This window comes from Triticum urartu, chromosome 7 (assembly GCF_003073215.2).
Source record: "Triticum urartu cultivar G1812 chromosome 7, Tu2.1, whole genome shotgun sequence".
Lineage (NCBI taxonomy): Eukaryota > Viridiplantae > Streptophyta > Magnoliopsida > Poales > Poaceae > Triticum > Triticum urartu.
Window position 1 is genome coordinate 404,254,984 of NC_053028.1, and position 19,628 is coordinate 404,274,611.

A 19,628-nucleotide genomic window follows, 5' to 3' on the forward strand; every position below is an offset into this window, starting at 1 on the left:
ACTCACTACTCAACTTTTACTACTACTGCTTGCCTCTATGGCTTCGTCATTGTTGATGATTACTCTAGATATACTTGGGTGCACATAATCCTTTACAAGACTGAAGTGCAGGATGTCTTCAGACGCTTCGCCAATCGAGCTATGAACAATTTTGGCGCCAAAATAAAGCACATCAGAAGTGACAATGGCACTGAATTCAAGAACACTGGCGTTGATACATATCTTGATACCTTGGGCATCACACATGAATTCTCAGCTCCGTACACGCCACAGCAGAATGGCATCGTCGAACGCAAGAACAGAACACTCATTGAGATGGCCAGAACAATGCTAGATGAATACAAGACTCCAAGAAAATTCTGGACTGAAGCCATTGATACTGCATGCCATACAATCAATCGTGTTTATCTTCACAAGCTTCTGAACAAGACATCTTATGAACTCCTAACTGGCAAGACGCCAAATGTCAGTTACTTCAGAGTATTTGGAGCAAGGTGCTGGATCAAGGACCCACACCACACCTCAAAGTTTGCACCAAAAGCACATGAGGACTTTATGCTTGGATATGGAAAGGATTCACACTCCTACAGAGTCTTCAATCTCTTCCATTACAAAGTGGTTGAAACAGTGGATGTGCGGTTTGATGAGACAAATGGTTCACAAAGAGAGCAACTGCCAAATGTTCTAGATGAAGTTCCAGCTAGTGAATCAATCAAGCTTATGGGAACTGGAGAGATTATACCTTCTAAAGCTCATCTTGAAGAAGAACTTATCATCTCAGCACCTGATCAACATGAAGACATTTCTCAACCTGAAGACATTCCTCCCAACAACAACACAGATCAGCAAGAGCAAAGTCTTCGCCCTATACATCCTCGTGTTGCCAATGAAGTGCAAATTGATAGAATAATTGACATCATCAATGCACCTGGTCCACTCACTCGTTCAAGGGCAACTCAGCTAGCAAATTTCTGTGGGCACTTCGCATTCGTATCAATATCAGAACCCAAGAAAGTTGAAGAAGCCTTCATGGAACCTGAATGGATTCAAGCTATGCAAGAAGAGCTTCAACAGTTTGAGCTGAATAATGTATGGGAACTGGTTAAGCGTCCTGATCCACGAAAGCACAACATTATAGGCACTAAATGGATATACCGCAACAAACAAGATGAGCATGGTCAAGTTATCAGAAATAAAGCTCGTCTCATTGCTCAAGGATATACTCAAGTGGAGGGCATTGCCTTTGATGAAACATTTGCTCCTGTGGCTAGGCTTGAAGCCATACGCATACTGCTGGCCTATGCAAATCATCATAACATACTTCTATATCAAATGGATGTGAAAAGTGCCTTTCTCAATGGCAAGATTGAAGAAGAAGTGTATGTTGCACAACCGCCTGGCTTTGAAAATCCAAAACATCCTTACATGGTATACAAGCTCAACAAGGCACTGTATGGCCTCAAACAAGCCCCTAGGGCCTGGTATGACACACTCAAGTACTTCCTGAAGAGCAAAGGCTTCATACCTGGTTCCCTGGATCCCACTCTTTTCATGAAGACATATGATGGTGAATTGTTTGTGTGCCAAATATATGTGGATGACATTATCTTCGGCTGCACCAATCAGAAGTACAGTGAAGAGTTTGGATATATGATGCAAGAGCAATATCAGATGTCCATGATGGGGGAGCTGAAGTTCTTCCTTGGTCTTCAAATACGACAACAGCGCAATGGCATCTTCATATCTCAAGAGAAGTATCTCAAAGATTGCCTGAAGAAGTTTGGTATGCAAGACTGCAAAGGCTTCACAACACCAATGCCAGCCAAACATCATCTAGGTCCTGACAACAATGGTAAAGAGTTCAATCAAAAGGTATACCGCTCCATGATTGGGTCTTTGCTTTATTTATGTGCATCTAGGCCAGATATCATGCTTAGTGTTTGCATGTGTGCTCGATTTCAAGCGGCACCAAAGGAGTCGCATCACTTAGCTGTGAAGCGAATTCTTCGATATTTGGCTCACACCCCAACTCTAGGATTATGGTATCGAAAGGGCTCAGAGTTTGATTTGGTTGGATTTTCGGATGCTGATTATGCTGGTGACAAGGTTGATCGCAAGTCTACATCAGGCACATGTCACTTTCTGGGACGATCACTTGTATGTTGGTCTTCAAAGAAGCAGAACTGTGTATCTCTCTCCACTGCTGAATCTGAATACATTGCTGCTGGATCTTGCTGCGCTCAGCTTCTGTGGATGAAGCAAACACTCAAGGACTATGGTATTCATCTGAAGCAGGTGCCACTATACTGTGACAACGAAAGCACCATCAAGATTGCCAACAACCCAGTTCAGCACTCGAAGACAAAGCACATTGAAATTCGTCATCACTTTCTCAGAGATCATGTTGTGAAGGAAGATATTGATATCATACACGTCAACACTGAAGAGAATTGGCAGATATCTTCACCAATCCCTTGGATGAGAAGAGGTTTTGCAAGTTATGGTGTGAGCTAAATATCTTGGAATCCTCAAATGTCCTGTGATCAGGCACACATCCTAACACTTATGCATATTGATGACTTAGATGTGCAACACACAAAGTAAAGTATATCTTCAATCGATGAAGACATACATTCTAAGTGTGAATACATTAATGTGGATTTTGACTTCGGAGCGCCACGATAATTGTGCGCCGTGTCTGGGTCTAATACTTCCCATACGGTGGGTAACGCCACCACCAAATGTCCCATTTTGAAGTGTTTCACTCATGGCGTTACCTTGCAATATCTTCACATTTGGTTTGGCTTCGAACTCAACATGTCTTCATGATTATCTTCACTACATTGATTATATAGATATATACATAATAGTGTTCTGTCCTCTACAGCATTCACTTATAGCTATGTCTTTTTGGTTGAATCTTTTGAACTAAGTGAATGTGATCGGACCCTAATCTCTCTATGCTTTCTATATCAAATTCTATCTCTCCAAGTCATATGCATTCTATTGAAACTGTCGAATGTCTTCACTGTGTCCTTGTCAGCTGAAGATATAGTGACAACCATAAAGTCCGTTTTTAATGCTCATTCCTCCACATAAAATCCGGAGAAGCAGGAACGACCGCCCGACAATTTAGGCGTGCGTGGGACGTGGAACAAACCCCAAACTTCCGCTAACTGGCCACGCGTTCCTCAAATGCGAACCGCCAGGGGCACCTGTGTAATAGCACAGTGCCGCCCCTGAGCCTATAAATTCACACTTACTGCGGTCATTATCTCCTTCTTCCACCCTCGCACGAACCCTAGCGCCACCGCTAGCACTCGACGACGCCGGAGACGAAGCGCTTCGCTGCCGCAACCTCTCCAACGCCGTCCTCACGCCGACCGCGGACATCGTCCTCTCCGCCGTCGCCGTAGGTGTTTTCCATCGCCAAGTTAGGGCACGGAGGACTGAACTGCTCGGCATCAACTCCCTTCCGTCTAGCAGTTCCAGTGTGGTAAATAAAACTTCTTTTTACAGCCCCTTTGATCTCATGGTTCTGTCACTTTCTACCATAAGAAGTTTCTCTTCACACTAGTTAGATCTCTCGCTGCATCTCATGACATGCCTAGTATATTCACTTGTGCTTCATAAAGTAGTTAGATTCCTCACTTGTACTGATCTGTGGGTTCGTACAAATCTGGAACCAACTTCTTATCTATGAGTGAATGTCTTCGCACGATGAGGTCAATGTCTTCTAAACTGATTAATCTTCAAAACCTTCTGAGAATGCATATGACCTCTTCCCCTTCCCTCGCACCTTAATGCTGTCACAGGTACATGTCCGTGGGAGAATCCTTCGGTTCTCATAGTCTGCATTCATTTGCAGAATTCCTACAGCATCACATAAACTCTCCTGAAGCCAGTTCCTGTTGGTCCAGAAAAACAAAGCCTTTGAAGCCTTTGAAAGTTTTGAAGCCTTTCAAGTTAAAGTTCATGGCTTCAGAAGCAGCAGCAAGGAAGGGGGGCAGACAGAGACGTGAGGGAACTTCCAAAGATCAGCCTGAAGACTTGGCAGAAATGTACAAAACAGATCCAGAAGAGAGCTATGGGCAGCGCAAGACCCGAATCCAATGGATTCGACGCTATTGGGCAGAACAGTGGTTCAAATACCGCTTCGTCACTCAGGAGTATGCTGAAAAGAGTGCCATCAAGAAGCCATGGGGGGACATCTTATACAAGAACCTCGTACCCAAGACCAGAGATGAAGCCATTGCTCAGGGCTTCTACCCATGCATGGTCCGAGGACCACAGCCTGATGATGCGCATCCGTCGTCACTCCTCTGGTGCCGTGATGACAATCTCTTCAAGCGCAACTTTCAGTTTGCCCAACAGTCAGCGAAGCTGAATAAGAAGAAATTTGGGTTAGACTTCAACCCTGGTCCCTCCGCACCTAGAGCAGATGGCACACGCGATGCGGAACCCAATGTCATCGGTCCATTTGCCAATCTTGAGGGCCTGATCACCCACATCTTAGTCCAAGGGACTGCTGTGAATGACCCTCCAGCTGACTCTGATTCTGATGAAGCTCCTACTGTGCCGAAGCCAAAGCAGACAAAGAAACCAAAAGCTTCAAAGCCGGCCCCTGCCTCAAAAATCTCAAGGGCAAAGCCATTGAAAACTGCACCTCCTGAAGTCAGTGTGCAGTCTGAAGACGTATCCCGCGTCTCCAAGCCCCTGAAGGAAAAGGAGCCCCAGCAACAAACAGGCAAAGAGCTCACTGCTGCTGCCATTCTGCGCAGCGAAGCCATTGATCTATCAAGCGATGAAGATCTGGGAGATGACGCTCTAGAGCAGCTTATCAAAAGCAAAGAAGAAGCTGAAATCTTCAACAATCTGCCTCTCTTTGATGTCGCCATCATCCACAGCTTTATTGGTGAATGGTTTGACTCACCAGACATAAGCTTCAATGATCTGCAGCTGCCTGTTGGCCTCAGCGTCGCCTTTCAAGGCGCAATCACTTCATAACTTGCCATTGCTCAGCGCATCGTTGAGCTGAAGCAGAAAATTGATCACGAAAAGGCTCAGTTCAAGAAGCGCATGGCCAGCCTCAGCGTGCAGGAAGTGAGAAGCTTCAAAACCATGCTGCATGAGCTCAAAGAAAACTTTCTGAAGAAGCGTGCTGAAGCTCAGGGCTCACGTGAGCGGATGAAGTCTTTGGCAGAAAAATGTGTTCAAGCCTACAACGAGGCTGAAAAGCGCAAGGCACTTGGGCGTCCTGGCATCGACCCCAAGATGGCCGCGAAGAAGAAGAAGCCTGCTGTGGCTGAACCAGAGGCACCTAGACAAGAAGCGGTTCAAATTGTCTTCCCCACTGCAACGACTGGCTCGAAGCCAAAGAGCCGGTCAACAGCTTCAGAGCTAAAGAAGACAAGAACTACAGAGGCTGAAGCCAGAAAAAGGAAGAGCTCTGAAGCCTCTCCTACTGCCCCCAGCAAAAAGAAGCACAAGACCAAGAAATCTAGGGCTGCTCCCACAGAGACCTTGATGGTTGAACCCCTTTCTGTCATTCACCCCAATGCAGAAAGACGACTGACAGTTCATGAGCCTGCTCCCACAGAGGCTCCTGAAGCTGAAGATATTCTAGCAGCCGACCCCACAGCTGCTGAAGACATTGGTCACCAAGACAATGTACAAGATGATGCAGCCCTTCCTCCGCTTGAAACAAGCGAACTCATCAGTATTGGTCGTCCTCTGACGCCAATGGCACAAGATGAGTCATGGGCGGATCGCCCTCAGGAGGAAGAAGACATTGAGGCCCAACCCACTCCAACCCCACAAGCGTCGTCTGCGTTCCATAGGCTTCGCAAAGGTCCAAGGCCTCAAGTCCATACTGCAGAAATTCCGGCTGCATCAGCCGAAGACAATGTAGAAGCACCACCAGAACCCACTTCCCCGCTCCATCAAGATGTAGTTCTCCGGGAGAACGTGCCTGAAGTTGTCCCTCCAACTACACAAGCGGAGGAAGAAAATGTTGCGGCTGCCACCACAAACACTGAAGCCAATGTGGAGCCCGCCCCACCAAATGCTTCAGCGGACAGCGAAGCTACTGAGCCAGACGCTTCTGTTCCTGAGTCTGCTGCAGGTCCACAGTTTGATTATCACATTGAGCACAGGCCTCATGTCCAGAAGCCAGTCCCAAGGCTTCCAAGGTTCCCAGGTCCTGCATCAGCACCTGGCTCCTTTGATATTAACAGCTTCAAGGCAGACAATACATTTTTCAATAGCTCCAAGAACCCCTATTCAAGGGAAAGGATTGTATCAGATAGGTTCTGGAGCTATTCTCAACGTAGCTATTATTCATGCATCTTATACAACCAAGGTCGCATCTTCCTGCACAAGCGCCTTGAGGTTGAAGCCATTGCTGGTCTGCCATGTCTTGAGGAAGCTTTGGATTGCTTCCGGCAAGTGGGTCTGCTGCCGTTTGTGACTGATGAAGAGCACTGGAATGAAGAGCTTCTGCTTCAGTTCTATGCCACCCTTCATATAAAAGGATACAACAGAGATCCGAAGACTTGGATCCTGGAGTGGATGACTGGCAATGTTCATCATGAAGCCAATGCATTTGATATCATTGAGCTCACCGGCCTGCCCACTCCAGGCGAATTCTTCGAGGAAGGCTGTCAACTACATTCTGAAGCTATTGAGAGCATATTCCAGAGGCCTGAACCCAATATGAGTCAGATGCTCTCAATGATGAAGCCATTGCCTCATGATGCACCTTATCCTACCGAGTTCTTTGTTGAAGACCTAGAGTACCTGCCCAGGACCATATATCACATCATCCGGCGGACTCTCTGGCCCATTAAGGGGCACTCTCCAAATGCAAAGATTGAAGGTGCAATGAAGACTCTCATATTCTATATCCTGCATGGCAAATGCTTCAACGCACAGAATCTCTTCATACGCCAACTTGCAGCGTCAGGCTCGGAACTATTTGGTTTGAAGTTCTATGCTCCTTGGGTGATGAGGCTAATCAAACTGCACTCTGCGATCTCGTATCAGCCCTCAGCCCGAAACCATCGGATCTTCCTGCCAGATGTGGATACCTCTGATGAAGCCATATATCCCGAACCTACCAAGCAACCAATAAGTCTTCAGAATGCAGAACACCAGAGCTTCACGCAGAATGTTGAAGGTGTTGAAGCCATATCCAGGGTATATCCATTGGCTGGCACTACACGTGCACCAGCATCTACTGAAGCCACAGACAGCACAAATGCTCCAAGACCCAAGAAGCGTGCTCGTGTCCTCACTGACCGAGAGTTTCTTGTGGCCCTTCACCAAAAGCAAGATAGGCATCATGACTGGCTAAAGCGTCAGATGAAGAGCCTCTTGGTGGATGTCAATCGTCTTCGAAACCTTGCCACCAAGAATGCCTTCGTTACACATGAGACTTGCCGTCGTACGTGGAAAGGGCTCTCAATGATATGCACTAAAGCTGAACTTGAAGAGGATGGCTTCACAGAGCGTTTCAAGTTTGACACCACACCTCCTAGAAGGGCTGTGATGCGCAACACACCATCACTTGAAGACTCTGAGTTTTCTTCATCTGCTGCCACAGTTACTGCAAGAATCATTGATGAAGACGACGATGCTACATCACCACCACCTGCTTCAGCACCTCCAAGTTCTGCACCACCAAACAACTCCACCGACCCTGCTGCGCCTGGGAACGCGTAGAAAACTCTATGTCTTCAAACCTTTTTGGTCATTACTGACAAAAGGGGGAGAAGCATATGATGTTTATAGTCTTCAAGCGGGTCAATATGGGCGGGTGCCTTATGTTTTGTTATATTTTGCCTCGTGTTTACAACTATTGTTTTTGCTTTATTTGGTTCTTTGAGTTGTAAACACTAAAACTTGATGGTCGTCTGCTACTTGTTCGCCACTCTGTTTGCGAAGATAAATTCCGCACTTATCTCATTCTGCAGATGTCCATTTTCCATTATGCATGTCATTATCTTCATATACTTTCACATGCATAGTGGATTGTTATCATAAGCTGAAGTGGATCTCCACAAGTACAACCTGCCATGTGCATTTGCATTCCAAAAGCAAATTAACTTATATGCACATCTTCAGGGGGAGCCCTTGCAACTTATGAAGACAATTCCCTATCCTTTACAAACTTCACACTTTATATTCCCCGTTGAAAACTTCAACTAGTTTGTCATCAATCACCAAAAAGGGGGAGATTGTAAGTGCATCTAGTGCCACCCCTAGTTGGTTTTGGAGTATTGACAACAAACCTAGTTGAGGGACTAATGTGTTTGTGAGAATTGCAGGAAAACACAGGTAGAAGTCCCTCATTGATTCGGTTTTACTACCAGAGATGACCCCTAAAAATGTATGAAGACATTGAAGACAAAGGTGGTATATGAAGATATTCACATTGAAGACTATGACAAAAGAAGACACGTTATGAAGCCTATGGAGCTCGAAGACTTAGATCTTTCGTAGTTCTTTTTATTTTGTGTTGAGTCATAGGAACCACCGTACTGTTAAGTGGGGTCCAGGAGAACCAGTCAAAATGACTGAAGTGATGCCTAAATCAAAAACCTATGTCTTCGAGTGAAGACAATGAGAGCGAACCTTGTCCAGAGCCGGACAAGTCAGCTTTGCTTGTAGCCCAAGTAAAGTTGCCATGAGGGTTCGAAATCTGACCGTTGAGACACGTGTCAGTTCCTTAGTGACCCAGGGTCATTTCGGACAAATCAGGTCGGGTTGCCAAGTGGCTATAAATAGCCCACCCCCACAACCATAAACGGTTGGCTGCTCAGATTTTAGTGCACGGCTTTTGTCGTTTGAGAGCAACCCACCTCGAAGCCTTTGAGAGAGAGAATTCCTTGCGAGGATAAAGCCCTAACCACCCAGAGCCAAAGAGAATTGGGCATCACTTAAGTCTTCTTGTCTGTGTGATCTGAAGACTTATTACACTTGAGGACTGTGAATCCTCCAGACGGTTAGGCATCGCGTTCAGAGCATCCAAGAGACATTGTGGATTGCCAGTGAACGAAGTCTGTGAAGGTTTGGGAGTCTACCTTGAAGACTTACCAGAGTGATTGGGCGAGGACTAAGTGACCTTAGCTCAAGGGAGAATACGGTGAGGACTTGGTGTCCTGAACTGTGTGTTCAGGACTGGGTGTCCGGGACTGTGTGTCCTAAGGTTTAAATACCTAGCCGCTCCAACCAGATGTACAGTTGTCACAGCAACTGGAACTGGTCCAACATATCATTGTCTTCAATGAGTCACTGGTTTTATCTTCACTTCCTTTTCTTATTGTTACTCATTGTGAAGCCATTGCATGCTTGCTTTATCTTTTGTCTTCTCAACGTGAATGTATGATCTGTTTGGCTTCATAACTTCTTCCTACCTGATCCTTATTACACTGAAGCTGTTTGTCATTGTGCTTTCACTCTATTGAATACATGACCATGGCTGGCCTAGTGTAATCTAACTTCCGCTGCATAGTAATAGGCATAATCTTCACTGTTTGTCTTCAGACTTTCATAAAAATCGCCTATTCACCCCCCTCTAGTCGATATAACGCACTTTCAATATCCTGGGACAATTCTGATTATTTGATCATTTATTTATTTACTGGCTGCATCCATGTTTTTCACATCTTTTGTTTTACTACCCACCCATTCCATATTATGTGTTATTGATTTAGTACAATGTACCAAATCAGTGATAGTTAATATGAAATGAAGGGAGTACTTTGCAAGGATAAAAGTATATTTCTACAGTAGTTTCGGCCTAAAGTTGTACGGAGTACATTACTTTGAGATCAACTGAATGTGATTCTGGTACTGTTATATATTGTGAGAACCTTAGCACAACTGCCTAATACAATAGCATAAGAATATCTCGTCTTGATTACTGAACGATGTATCTTTATGTATTGGATTTATATGTTTCATTTCTCTTATATTTATCAAAATCACTATCATTTGAATGACAAATTATCCGGGCACAACAACGCGCGCCATCAATGATCTAGTATTATTAATGCCTCTACAATCAACACACATACGCGACGTACCATCCTTTTTGACACTAGTATAATAGGAACAACACAAGGACTAAGAGATTCACGTATATACCCTTTGTCGAGCAGCTCCTGTACTTGACGCATAATCTCCTTCGTCTCCTCTGAATTGGTATGGTATGGTGCATGGTTGGGTAGTGATGCACCGGGAATTAAGTCAATCTGATGCTCAAACCCTCGAATAGGTGGTAATCCAGGTGGCACGTCTTGTGGAAATACGTCAGCAAACTCCTGCAAAATGTTAGTGACAACAGGAGGCAAAGAGGAAGGCACGTCCTCAAATGAAAATAATGCCTCTTTGCACACAAAAGCATAGCAAGAAGATTTGGTGCAATATAGATCATCAATATCAGATTTGGTGGCAAGTAAACATCCACTTTTCAATTTAATTTCAGAAGCAACACTAGATGGTTTATTATTAGGTTTCATTTGTTGCTCAAATTCTTTTGCCAATACCTATTTTTCACTCTTATTTTGCTCCTGTTTTGCTTTACTAGCTCGATTAATATCATCTTTCACTACTACAGGATGCTGCTAATGTGACAGTACGATCAAATACCATTCGAGAAATTGTGTGCGATGCAATAATCGCAAACGATGGTGTATGAAAACCATCAAAAAAGGTGCAAATCATTTGCGATGGAGGATGCATCAAACACGGTTCAGATTTTAGTTGCGTGTGCGATGAAGGGCATATGGTTGATCTGTACAAACTATTTGCAATGAGACAGAACAACAGAAATGGGCAGCGAGATCAAGGTGTGTGCTATATACGGCATACAGTTCACTCCGATGAACCGTTTGCAATGATTGAGGTGAACACAAACGATTCGGTGTAACAAGATGTGTGTGATACCCGGCAAACAGGTCGGTAATCCGAATTGTGTGTGATCATTATAGAGAGCCCATATGGTCTTTTTTGTGAATTGTGTGCTCGTCAGGGCACACAGTTCAACAAACCAACCTATGGGTGATAATGTAGAAGATCTCTATCGAATACATATTACTATCCGTCTGCGATGAGATTGATAGGATAAAAGAGATATATACATTCTGCTTAATTTAGTCCGTCTTGTTGTTGTTGTTGTTGTTGTTGGATGGCCCCGCGACATCGTCTTGGCGAGGACGCTTCTTGACGCTGACCGTTGGCTTTTCATCGCCACTGCCGTCGTCATCGTCGTTGCTGTCATCGTCCTCCTCCTCCTCGTTCGACCATTCCTCCTCATAATCATCGTCGTCCTCTTCTTCGTCCTCCGACGGCTCCTCGTCTGTCTGGTTGTCGTCTGACGACTCCGGAGGCGGCATCCCCTCCATGAACCTAATATAATCAAGGTCCGGGCTCGACGCTGGACTCATGGAAGACGAGCGGGATGATTCCGATGTTGACCTTATCATCGGGCGCCAGACTGCTAGCCGAACTATTGCTACCTCTTGAGCACTGCGTTGGTTTTCCCTTGAAGAAGAACGGGTGGTGCAGTAAAGCAGCGTAAGTATTTCCCCCAGTTTTTGAGAACCAAGGTATCAATCCAGTAGGAGACCATGCACGAGTCACCACGTACCTACACACACAAATAAGAACCTCGCAACCAACGTGATAAAGGGGTTGTCAATCCCTTCACGACCACTTGCAAGAGTGAGATCTGATAGAGATGATAATAATATAAATATTTTTGGTATTTTTATGATATATATTGAAAGTAAAGATTGCAAAATAAAATAGATTGGAAACTTGTATGATGGAGAATAGACCCGGGGGCCATAGGTTTCACTAGTGGCTTCTCTCAAGAAAGCATAAGTATTACGGTGGGTGAACAAATTATTGTCGAGCAATTGATAGAAAAGGGAATAATTATGAGAATATCTAGGTATGATCATGTATATAGGCATCACGTCCGCGACAAGTAGACCGACTCCTGCCTGCATCTACTACTATTACTCCACACATCGACCGCTATCTAGCATGCATCTAGAGTATTAAGTTCATAAGAATAGAGTAACGCCTTAAGCAAGATGACATGATGTAGAGGGATAAACTCATGCAATATGATATAAACCCCATCTTTTTATCCTCAATGGAAACAATACAATACGTGTCGTTTACATTTCTGTCACTGGGATCGAGCACCATAAGATTGAACCCAAAGCTAAGCACTTCTCCAATTGCAAGAAAGATCAATCTAGGAGGCCAAACCAAACTGATAATTCGAAGAGACTTGCAAAGATAAACCAATCATACATAAAAGAATTCAGAGAAGATTCAAATATTGTTCATAGGTAAACTTGATCATAAACCCACAATTCATCGGATCTCGCCAGACACACCACAAAAGAACATTACATCGAATAGATCTGCAAGAGAATCGAGGAGAACTTTGTATTGAGATCCAAAGAGAGAGAAGAAGCCATCTAGCTACTAGCTATGGACCCAAAGGTCTGAAATAAACTACTCACACATCATCGGAGAGGCCATGGAGTTGATGTAGAGGCCCTCCGTGATCAATACCCCCTCCGGTGGAGCTCCGAAAAAGGCCCCAAGATGGGATCTCTTGGGTACAGAAGGTTGCGGCAGTGGAAATAGGGTTTCGTGGTGCTCCTGGATGTTTGCGGGGTATATGGATATATATATATATATAGGAGGAAGAAGTAGGTCGGTGGAGCAACGAGGGGCCCTTGAGGGTGGAGGGCGCGCCCAGGGGGGTTGGGCGCGCCCCCTGCCTCGTGGCCTCCTCGATTGTTTCTTGATGTCCACTCCAAGTCTCCTGGATCACGTTTGTTCCAAAAATAACGCTCCCGAAGATTTCATTCCGTTTGGACTCCGTTTGATATTCCTTTTCGGCGAAACACTAAAGTAGGCAAAAAACATCAATTTGGGCTGGGCCTCCGGTTAATAGGTTAGTCCCAAAAATAATATAAGAGTGTAAAAATAAGACCATTAACATCCAAAATAGATAATATTATAGCATGGAGCAATCAAAATTATAGATACGTTGGAGACGTATCCGCATCCCCAAGCTTAATTCCTGCTCGTCCTTGAGTAGGTAAATGATAAAAACAGAATTTTTGATGTGGAATGCTTCCTAACATATTTCTTAGTGTAATTTTTCTTTATTGTGGCATGAATGTTTAGATCCGAAAGATTCAAGATAAAAGTTTAATATTGACATAGAAATAATAATACTTCAAGCATACTAACTAAGCAATCATGTCTTCTCAAAATAACTTGGCCAAAGAAAGTTATCCCTACAGAATCATATAGTCTGGCAATGCTCTATCTTCATCACACAAAATATTAAATCATGCACAACCCCGATGACAAGCCAAGCAATTGTTTCATACTTTTGATGTTCTCAAACTTTTTCAACCTTCACGCAATATATGAGCGTGAGCCATGGATATAGCACTATGGTGGAATAGAATGGTGGTTGTGGAGAAGACAAAAAAGGAGAAGATAGTCTCATGTCAAATAGGCATATCAACGGGCTATGGAGATGCCCATTAATAGATATCAATGTGAGTGAGTAGGGATTGCCATGCAACAGATGCACTAGAGCTATAAGTGTATGAAAGCTCAACAAAAGAAACTAAGTGGGTGTGCATCCAACTTGCTTGCTCACTGAGGGAGTCCTGGATTAGGGGGTCCTCGAACAGCCGGACTATGTACTTTGGCCAGACTGTTGGACTATGAAGGTGCAAGATTGAAGGCTTCGTCCCATGTCCGGGTGGGACTCTCCTTTGCGTGGAAGGCAAGGTTGGCGATTCGGATATGTAGATCTCCTTCTCTGTAACTGACTCTGTGTAACCCTAGCCCCCTCCGGTGTCTATATAAACCGGAGGGCTTAGTCCGTAGGACAAGAACAATCATAATCATAGGCTAGCTTCTAGGGTTTAGCCTCTACGATCTCGTGGTAGATCAACTCTTGTAATACTCATATCATCAAGATCAATCAAGCAGGAAGTAGGGTATTACCTCCATCGAGAGGGCCCAAACCTGGGTAAACATTGTGTCCCCCGCCTCCTGTTACCATCAGCCTTAGACGCACAGTTCGGGACCCCCTACCCGAGATCCGCCGGTTTTGACACCGACATTGGTGCTTTCATTGAGAGTTCCACTGTGCCGTCATGATAAAGGCTTGATGGCTCCTTCGATCATCGACAACGACGCGATCCAGGGTGAGGTTTTCTCCCCGGACAGATCTTTGTATTCGGCCGCTTCGTATTGCGAGCCAACTCGCTTGGACATCTGGAGCAGATCGAGAGCTACGTCCCTCGCCATCAGGTCAGGTTTGGAAGCTTGAACTATACTGCCGACATCTGCAGAGACTTGATCTTCGACGGATTCGAGCCCATGTCAGGTGCGCTACACAGTCACGACGAGCATGACTTAGCCCTGCCGTCGGACAGTGTTCGGGAGATCACACCTGCGGCTACTCCAGCCCTCAATCCGAAGCAGATCGTGCCATCCGAGGATGTGTGGATGGACCCCGCCACGGAGGCCGCACACTCAGCGGCGATAGAGCCGAATACTGACTTCACCTCATATGAGACCTGTGTCATCGGACCCTTGGATTCGTCCCCGGCCACAGGCTCCGAACCTCTTGCATCCGTGCCTATCGAATCTGTTGGGCACCGATCATGGAGTTTACCTCCGCGGATATCTTTCAGCACTCGCCCTTGGGCGACGTGCTAAATTCATTGAGGTCTCTCTCCTTGTCAGGAGACCCTTGGCCGAACTATGTCCGGCTTGAGTGGGAAGCGAACGACGAAGAAATTCATTCCCCACCCACCACCCACTTAATAGCCACTATCAACGACTTAACCGACATGCTTGATTTTGGCTCCGAAGACATCGACGGTATGGACGAAGATGCAGGAGAAGAACTGGAACCACCGCCCACAGGGCGCTGGACAGCCACCTCATCATATAATATATATATATATATATATATATATATATATGGTGGACACCCCCAAACAAAGCGATAGCAATAAGGCAACGGAGGATAATCCCCTCGAGAAGCAATCTAAGCACCGACGTCATCAACGCCGCTCTAAGCCCCGCCATAGCAAAATCAGCGATACCGACACAAGAGACAATAACGCTGCGGATAGTGCCGAAGACGAAGTCAATCCCCTCCAGCCAGGCTTCGAGCGGGAGGATGGGCAAGCCTGCCCTAAGGAACATGCGACAGACGGAGAATCATAGGATGATAATTACATGCCCCTCTCCGAAGATGAAGTGAGCCTCGGCGACGAAGAATTCATCGTGCCTGAGGATCCCGTCGAGCAGGAGCGCTTCAAGCGTCGGCTTATAGCCATAGCAAAAAGCCTGAAGAAAAAGCAGCAGCAGCTTCAAGCTGATCAAGATCTGCTAGCGGATAGATGGACCGAGGTCCTGACAGCCGAGGAATACGAACTCGAGTGCCCAACCAAAAGTTACCCAAAGCGCAGGTTGCTACCCCAACTCGAGGAGGAAGCATTAAAGCCTACACTACCAGCGTATGATGCGGCTGACCGGCCACCTCGTGGCCGAGACAAAGCGGCGTATCAGCCCGAAGTCCTGCCCGCACACCGTCGCCAGTCAAACAAAAACACCAAGGCCTAGGGCTACACGCAGGACCTGCGAGACATATTGGAAAACAAAGCAGGACATACAAGATCGATCTACGGATCACGGGGGCGCGCCCCAACGTGTGACGATGACCGTCACGCTGGATATACTAAAAGTAAATCCGGTCGGGCCGAATACAACAGACAAGACTCGTATGAACTGTGTCGCCCGACACAGAGGCGCCGCACACCCCCTATGCTTCACCGACGAAGTAATGGATCACGAATTCCCAGAAGGGTTTAAACCCGTGAACATTGAATCATATGATGGTACAACAGACCCCGCGGTATGGATTGAAGATTTCCTCCACCACATCCACATGGCCCGCGGTGACGATCTATATGCCATCAAGTACCTCCCACTAAAACTCAAAGGTCCGGCTCGGCATTGGCTGAATAGCTTGCCGGCAAACTCCGTTGGCAGTTGGGAGAACTTGGAAGACGCATTCCTTGAAAACTTCCAGGGCACTTATGTGCGACCACCGGATGCTGATGACTTGAGTCACATAACCCAACAGCCGAGGAAGTCAGCCAGGAAATTCTGGACTCGGTTCCTAACTAAAAAGAACCAAATTGTCGACTATCCAGATGCCGAGGCCTTAGCGGCATTTAAGCATAACATCCACGACGAGTGGCTCGCCCGACACCTTGGCCAAGAGAAGCCGAAGTCCATGGCAGCCCTCACGACACTCATGACCCGCTTTTGTGAGGGCGAGGACAGCTGGCTGGCTCGCAGCAACAACACATCAAGAAATCCCGGCAATTCAGATGCCAGAGATAGCAACGGCAATCCACGTCACAACAGACACAAGCGCCGCAACAATGGCGACAACGCCGAAGACACGGCAGTCAATGCCGGATTCAGTGGCTCTAAATCCAGTCAGCGGAAAAAGCTGTTCAAAAGAAGCAACCCGGGCCCGTCCAGTTTGGACCGCATACTCGATCGCTCGTGTCAAATTCACGGCACCCCCGATAAACCAGCCAACCACACCAACAGAGAATGCTGGGTGTTCAAATAGGCCGGCAAGTTGAATGCTGAAAACAAGGAAAAGGGGCTGCATAGCGACGACGACGAGGAGCCCCGGCCGCCGAACACAGGAGGACAGAAGAAATTTCCTCCCCAAGTGAAAACGGTGAACATGATATACGCAACCCATATTCCCAAGCGGGAACGGAAGCATGCACTAAGGGACGTCTATGCGATGGAGCCAGTCGCCCCGAAGTTCAACCCATAGTCTTCTTGTCCGATCACTTTCAATCACAGGGACCATCCTACCAGTATCCGTCATGGCAGTTCTGCCGCATTGGTCCTAGACCCCATCATTGACGGATTTCACCTCACTCGAGTCCTTATGGACGGTGGCAGCAGCCTGAACCTGCTCTATCAGGATACAATGCGCAAAATGGGTATCGACCCCTCGAGGATCAAACCCACAAAAACCACCTTTAAAGGTGTCATACCAGGTGTAGAGGCCTGTTGAATGGGCTCAATCACACTGGAAGTGGTCTTCGGATCTCCGGACAACTTCCGAAGCGAGGAGTTGATCTTTGATATCATCCCCTTCCGCAGTGGCTATCACGCACTGCTCGGACGAACCGCATTCGCCAGATTCAATGCGGTACTGCATTATGCATACCTCAAGCTCAAAATGCCAGGACCTTGCGGGGTTATGACAGTTGATGGAAACACAGAGTGCTCGCTCCGTACAGAGGAGCACACTGCGGCCCTCGCAACAGAAGTACAAAGCAGCCTTCTGAGGCAAACCGCCAATTTGGCGATAAAGCCCCCGGACACCTTCAAGCGAGTCCGAAGTACCCTGCAACAGGATCGCCCGGCACGTTCAGAGCTCGCGTAGCAATTCGGCCTCCATCCTAGTCCCAGTCAAGTGGCAAAATTTGTGCCACCCATACATAATTACGCACTGAAGATACCATGGGCATATGCGGAGGAATGACTATGGCACGACCCACAATGCGGCTCAACCACCTCAGGACCCGTATATCTTTACCATTTTCTTCCTTTTAGGACCCTATTCTCTAAAGGCCCTCTCCGATAGCCTGATTATCGGACCCATCACGGGAAGGAAACACCAAGAAAGCAAGAAGCTTCGGCATACAAAGGAATCCCCAGGTGGTCGCTGATAACGGTCGCTATACCTGTTTTACATACCCACACGCAGCTTGCCCTTGGATAGGACATGTCAAATAGTCCTATTTTTGCTTATTGCACTACTTGCATACATACGCTTTGACGTATCATTTAAATAACAATGTACATCGTTAGCTTATGTAGCGACCAGACCTCAAACGGTCCAATCTCTGTGCTCCGGTGTCATCCCTGGATCAGTAATGCTGACACCACACAGTACTTGAAGGATTTATAACAGAGTAGCAATCACACACTTATTACATTGAGTGTCTCAAAAGAGAACTTATTACAATAAATATGGCTTAAGGCCATCTAATAACGATAACAGCGGGAGGCTTGGAAGATAAGTGAGTCCATCAACTCCAACGACATCACTGAGTATAGAACCACGACCTAAAAACACCTTACTCGTCGTCTAAAAAGTCTGCAACATGAACGTTGCAGCTCGAAACGGGTCAGCACATGGAATATGCTGGCAAAGTAACACATACAGAACAAATAACAGAAATAGGCTATACTATATGCATATTTGGCTGGTGGAAAGCTCTATGGTTACAGTTTTGCGTAAAGCCAATTTTTCCCTACTACAAAGGAATAAATTTTATTTAACTATCATGGTGGTTGCTCTCACGTTCGAGTGTTTGCTCGTCATTAGGCCGGTGAGTTACATTTTTGCTCATTGCAGTCGCCTCCGGGGTTCTTCGCACCTGGGTAGTACCAGGACCCTTGTGCCCCGGACTGCACTGCCCGCCCTATGACCCAAAACTCAAAATGAGTCTCGTTCAAAAGATTCTTCCCATTATCATTATATAGAGAGGCGGAGGCGCGTAGCAATAAAAAAGCTTGTATTGTCCGATAAAAGGTTTCCCCCGAGCCCCCTTCCAAAAGGAATAGAAGGCGAAAGCTAGACCTATTCGTTTGATAAAGTCTAGCTTTGTCAACTATTTGAAAAGGAAGATTCGAACAGGAAACTAATTCAACGGAAAAGAAATCCGGAATGCAAATGTGCGGTTCTGAATGCATTAGGCAGAGCCCTTGTTTGCTATTAAAAAACGTGTCCAACAAAGACTTTGAGCTTAGCTTAAGATCTTCGTATTTCAAGTCCACCGGCATGGGACCTGACCTTGGGAATATGCCCCGCCCTGTCCTCTAAGATATGAGATCCACCCACACCCAAACCTGGAAAAGCGGCAGGCTCTAGTCGAACTCCATACCAGAAGAGAAGAGAACCCTTTCCGTTGGAAGAAAGAGAAAAGGGGCCGGGCTATGCACTTCAAGAGAACCAACCCAAAATGGGCCACTTCAAATAGGTTCATTGCTCCGGCCTAGAATACGATTAATCTGGTCGGAGGACCGACCTGGGTTTTCACGAGCGTAGGCAGGTCCTGGAGTGCCCGTCAAGGGCGCTAGCGCATACCCCGGGGTGATCATCACCACCTGCACCTCACATCTCGGCACAGTGGAACGTGTAACCCGCCTGCTGTCCAAGTCAACCACTGAATTTCCTGTAATTCATAGTGCCTAACAGAACGTAGCAGCCGAATATTCGAGTAAATTCACCTTTTTCTATGAAAGCAAGGATTGGGCTGGGTTGCTTATTCGTCATCACGGAGCAACCCGGTACCTTTTCTTAGGCGAGCGACTGAGACGAGAGCTTTCAATTATGCCGTTTTGGTCAAATCCCAGGGCCTCGTGATCTCCATGAACAGAGATCACTACACAAAAACAACTATATGAAAAACTTGCTTGCTTTTACTTTCCGACGCCAATGCCAACAA